This window comes from Octopus sinensis, unplaced genomic scaffold (genome assembly GCF_006345805.1).
Source record: "Octopus sinensis unplaced genomic scaffold, ASM634580v1 Contig10079, whole genome shotgun sequence".
Lineage (NCBI taxonomy): Eukaryota > Metazoa > Mollusca > Cephalopoda > Octopoda > Octopodidae > Octopus > Octopus sinensis.
This window is the reverse complement of record NW_021831989.1, coordinates 656,510-662,851: the sequence shown is the minus strand read 5'-3', so window position 1 is coordinate 662,851 and position 6,342 is coordinate 656,510.

Genomic DNA, 6,342 nt, shown 5'->3' with positions numbered 1-6,342 from the left:
GAGTCTACTTTCCATGGTATATTAATAGACTTTTAGCCTTCAAATTTCACTTTCATTCCTTCCTTCAACTTTGTCTCATTAATAACAAAAATGTGAGACTTCGCTTTGCCAAGATAGAGCCTCAGCTCCGGTGTTCGCCTCACAAGCTAGCAGACATATTGTATCATTAGTACGATCAATTCTTCCGCGACTGACCTCCCTCAGAAGCACCTTGGCTAAATTGGAGGGAGCAATAATAGGCTTTTCAGCCATTTCGAAAGCTTGTTTTTCGTGCAGTTTCATTTGATATCGACTTTCTTCTGACCGTTTTTCATACTGAGGCCTCCTGACATTTTTTTATTTTTTCAAATAACTTTTTTTAATAATGAGATCATATTTAATAAAATTATTAACATAAATTTTTTAAGGTTGTAGTGATGGATGCATGTAGAAATGTGCTTTTTGTAATGTCTGGGAAAGGTGGTGTCGGAAAGACAACAGTATCAGCATTCCTGGCTTTTTCTTTGTACGTAAAGGGATATCGAGTAAATTTATAATGTCATAAATTACGGTTTCTTTGTTGGACATTGATTTATGTGGACCTTCTGCACCAACAATTCTTGGCCTCCAAAATAAAAAATTAATTCAAAGTGAATTAGGGTTACTTTTATTATATTTTTTAACACGTGATAAATGCAACTTTTATTATTATATTGTATATTACATGATTTAAGATAAATTATATTAAAATAATATTTTATAACAAAAATACAATAGCTGGGAGCCCGTGTATTGGAGCGCAGATAAAATGTTTTCTGTTGTGTCTCTTGGCTTTCTCTTACAAAGAGAAGACACACCCGTTGTTTGGCGTGGCCCCCGGAAAGTATCGATGATTCGCCAACTTGTCCAAAATGTAAACTGGGGAGAACTCGATTTTCTAATTGTGGATACTCCTCCTGGAACGTCAGATGAACATATTTCAATCGCCAAATTAATATCTCCCAGGGGCGTCATTCTTGTGACTACTCCTCAAGCCGTATCCCTCGCTGACGTACGCAGGGAGATTTCCTTTTGTAAGGAGACCTCCCTTTCTATTCTCGGAATTATCGAAAATATGTCTGGGTTTCTCTGCCCCCATTGTGAGGTTGAATTTTACTTTCGTAAGTTTGAAGAATATTTCGAATATTTTTGCTAAGGACGGAGGAAAGAATCTTGCAAAAATGTTTAATATAAATTTTCTTGGTTGAAAATTTATAATTATTCTAAGGTTTCCTTCCAATTGAACCAATGTGGGGCAATATTTTTATTAGAAAGTGTGACGAAATAATAGAATTGTTTTTGAATTCTCCTCGATACGAGCCTATGAGATCGCTTGTGGAAAACATTTTATTAGCTATTGATTGATTTTGTTTATTGTTTTTAACTGAATTTTGCCCATTTAAATAGATTTTAATGTCAAAAAGCTTATTTTAAGAATTTTTCGTTTTAACTTGTGGACCGAAATTGCCAATATTGGCTTTACCCCAGAAGATTTTACCTCTGTATTTAATACGTTCTCGAATGTCCTTCCAAATATCCGCAGGACCTTGATCGAAAATTTGAAAATCTTAGGGTCCCTCATATCTAATCTGGGTGTTGAATTATCCCTATATGCTAAAACATCCTCGCTAGTGGCAATTTCTAACAAACTAGCAAAAATCGATTCCCATTCCGGCCTGTTTTTCCTACGCAACTGTTTTGCAATTCCAAAGCTTCTTTTTATCCTCAAAAGTGCCCCATGTTTCTTTAACCTGAGGGCTCTCGAATCATTTGATTTTTCGCTTAAATCCAGCTTGGAGTTCATTTGCAATATTACCGGTTGGCAACAGGCCACCCTTCCTATAAGCCATGGCGGTATTGGTATCCGATCATCTGTCGACCTTTCTATCCCGGCGTACTTATCTTCAGTTAATGCGACAAACGATCTGGTCCAGGAGATTCTCCAATCCGTAACCGAATCATCTATGGACACAGAGTCGGTCGCTGCAGAAAGTTGCTGGCAAGGGATGTCTCTGGAAATCCCGAAGAATACACACGCTCAAGGCCAATGGGACCGGATCCTCTGCGACCACAAGATAAACAGCCTCAAGCCGAAACTCAATCAACATCGCTTGGCTTGCTTATTGGCCGCCTCGCAACCATATTCTGGTGCATGGCTTACAGCAATCCCTATGGCGTCAATCGGCACCTTAATGGACAACGACTGTGTAAGGATTCCGTCTCTCTCCGCCTCGGACTTCCATTTGCAGAACACACCAGTGCCGCTGCGGTTTAAGAGTGGATTCATTTGGCCATCATCCCCTCTCCTGCTCACGTAGTGCCGGACGTTTCCCACGACACGCCGCCATCAACGACACCGTGAGCCGTGCCCTAACGACGGCGGGGTTTCCTAATGAGCTCGAACCAGTCGGGCTCGACAGAGGCGACGGTAAGCGCCCGGATGGCATGTCAATCTTCCCGTTTGAAAAGGGGAAATGCCTTATTTGGGACGCCACCTGTTCCGACACTTTCTCCGCCAAGAATCTAATTGCCTCCGCTGCGGAACCGGGCTCAGTTGCAAAGCAGGCGGAACTAACAAAACAGAAGAAGTACCGGGTCCTGGCAAAGAATCACCAATTCACTGCAGTCGCGGTGGAAACCTCTGGAGTCATCGGCCCGCAGACGCTATCGTTTCTCCGCCGCCTTGGATCTAAGCTCGTGGTTGCCACGAAAGATCCCAACGAGTCGATCAGACTCTTTCAAAGGATCTCATTGGCCATCATGCGCGGGAATTGCCAGTCGATCCGCTGCGCATTTTAACTCTTTTCTGTTGAACTGGTCAAAAATTTGATTGATTTAGTGATAAAAACTTGTGGAGTAAAATCTGTTGAAAACTTTAATGCTTGGCCTACACTGAGCGGCCTTGATTCTCTGATTTCACAATTTCTTCTTAAGTGATTACTGAAATCTTCTTAAGTGATTATGATCGAATATAATCTTTTACGTAGTTTTTTAATTTCGACATGCTTGAAGGACTGTTGCAACGTGATCATAAACTCAATAAAATTGATGGTAATTCTTCTTTCCACAAGCTTGTTATAGTTTTAACAAGCATAGAAAAATGAAAATCATTTCTTTGCGCTTCAATACGATTCTCCAACCCGTTACCGAATCTCCTGTCGACTCGGAGTCAGTCGCCGCAGAAAGTCGCTGGCTTGGGATGTCTCTTGAGCTTCCGCAGAATACACACGCACAAGACGAATGGGACAGGATTCTCTGTGATCAGAAGTCGAACAACCTCAAGCCTAAGCTTAACCAACATCGTTTGGCTTGTTTATTGTCTGCCTCGCAACCATATTCGGGGGCTCGATTGACCGCCATCCCTATGGGATCGATTGGAACCTTAATGGACGATGATTGCCTGAGGATCGCCGTCTCATTGCCCCTGGGACTAAATGTATTTTGAGAACACCGGTGCCGTTGTGGATCGACCGTTGACCCCTTTGGATTGCACCCACTATCGTGTCAGAGAAGCTCCGGACGCTTTCCCCGACACGCTGCCCTGAACGACATAGTCAAGCGGACTCTTGAAACTGCCGAATTCCTATCACAGTTGGAACCGGTCGGCCTGGTTCGGGAGAATGGTAAACGTCCTGACGGCCTAACGACATTCCCCTTCGAAAATGGCAAGTCTGGGACGCAACTTGCACGGCCTGAAACATCTTTACGTTAGCCGCAGAGCCGGGCTCCGCAGCTAACCTGGCAGAAACGCTAAAAATCAAGAAATACAGTGCATTATCGCTCCGTCATATCTTTGCCTCGATCGCAGTGGAGACGTCAGGAGTCCTCTGTTCCAGAACTAAAAAATTCCTTATTAAACTGGGGGACCTGACATGTCTTTTCCAACGCATATCAATAGCCATCTTGCGTGGGAATTGCCATTCCATCTTATCCTCTGCTGCTAATTAAATACTTCAATGTTTATTATAAAGTTTATCAGAACTATTTCTCAAAAATTTACGAAACAAATTATTGTGGGCATAATTGTCTGGATTGATTTTGCAGAGGATTTTTTGGAATCAAGCGATTTCAAATGAGAAAGTTAATTTTAATAATTTAGTTGTTCAGGTTTTTTTTGATTTTGGACGAAACCAATGTTGGGAGAAATAAATTTGTTAAATGTCTAATTGGAACGTTGGCAAATCCGCAAAAATCTTACCTAATAGATTGTACAAAAATTGATTTTTCTCCAAATTCTTCTATAATCAGTCAAATTATTAATGACACTATTCAAAAAATTTTTCAGTCAATTTTTAAAATTTTACGGCCTATTAAATTGAATTTTTAAAAGTAATTTTTTTAGGCTGGAACCACCATCAGTGCTGGAACCACCTGGATTGGACCGAGGAGATGGAAAACGCCCAGACGGGATGACTATCTTTCTGTTTTTGGAAGGAAAGCCTCTCGTATGAAATTCAACATGTTCCGACTCCTTGTCCAAGACAAACATGTTGGAAAGTGCCTGCATGGCACAGCTGCGGATAAAGCAGAGGACATCAAGAAGAAGAAATATGATGGGCTCACCGATCGTTACGTTTTCCGGCCGGTTGCTGTCGAAACCCTGGGATTGATTGGGAAGGAGTCGTTGCGCTTCCTCAAGTGTATTGGACGTCTTAAGACCTTGAGAACACACAATCCTTTGGAGACGAGATGGCTCCTCCAGAACGTGTCCCAAGCAATAGTGAGGGGAAACAGGATCGCCATCAGTTCTTCTTTACATACAAGAACTACTTAAACCTCAAATAATTGATGGTAAATTGTGTTAATAATTGTTCTAATTTTTTTAGGTCAATAAAAATGTTTCCCTAGTTATTAGTTATTATTGTAGATTTGAGAAACATTGTAGTCAAAATGATCATTTTCTTTGTTTTGTTGCTTATTGACATATATTTAAAATGTGCATTCACCAGGAACCTACTTAACAAAAGTGGAATTAAAACCATTATTTTGTATCAGTCGTATCAGTTAGGAATTAAAACAAAAAGTTATGGTGGAGCGAAATCATCACTGATATTTGTGGAAACTTTCAGGAATGAAATTTTGTTAAAAATCATTTTATATAATTAAGTACTAGAATAATTTTTAAACAATAAAATTTATTTTTGAATTAATTATGGAATTTGTTTAATGGTTGCGTGTCACGCATTTCTTTTCCTGTTATTAAATAAAGTGGCCAATTATAGTTAAAAATTTAAAGATTTTGAATGAACCAATTGGTCGGTGTAGCATGTATGGAATCTGTTACACTGACGAAAATGGAAATCAAAAAAACTGTGATTACACTGGAGACGCAAAAATTTTAGAAGGCAAAGATTCAAACAAAATACTCAAAAATATATGCCCACAATTTTATAATGTTCAAGGTTATTAAATATTTTTATGTTCCAGGTTCTTACACGTGCTGTGACCCGGAACAACTGGAAATTTTGAATAACAACTTGGAACTAATTCGCTCTATTTTTTCGAATTGTCCTGCGTGTCTGAGAAACCTTTTTAATTTTTTTTGCGAGATGACATGCAGTCCATTTCAGGGGACGTTCAGCAAAGCTCTGGAATTAGGTCAAAATAATTCTGTCACTTTATTGGAATGTTTATACACAGAAACATTTGGAAATGAACTTTTTTCATCATGCAAAGATATGGTCGGAGTTGGAGGATTTAAAACGATATCTTTCCTTTGCGGAATGGACACGAACTGCACTTTGAAAAAAATGCTCAACTATCTAGGAAACACCAAAATCAACCCAAACGTCCCTTTCGATGTTTTCCATGTTAAATAAATTAAAGATCCATTTTGAGTTGAGTGATGGCCCGAAGGACAAATTAGTTCCTAGTACAGTTACAGCTTTCCGGTGTAGTGATGACCTTAATGGAACGGCAATGCCTTGTAGTTGTCAAGACTGTCCTAGGATGTGCATTGCACCTACATTTCCTTCTAGTGATGAGAGAATAGTGATGGGCATGCCTATACGTTATTTTGTGCCAATTGTGATCGGATCTGCATTTATAATTATATTTGGCTCAGGTTTTCTTATAAAACTAAACCACAGTGAACATAATATATTTTGGTTTGTATGACAGGACAACATATTTTGATTTGGCTTATCAACCGCTTCTTGGAGATTCCCCGCAACCTTTCACTCAGAAATTCAGAAAAAATTATTTCAGAAAACAATCCGTTTTATTTTCTCAACTATTTCGCTCTTGGGGAATGTTTAGTTCCCACCATATTCGCCTTATATCATTGATCTCGCTTGTTTTGGTGGCAATTTTATCTTCTGGAAT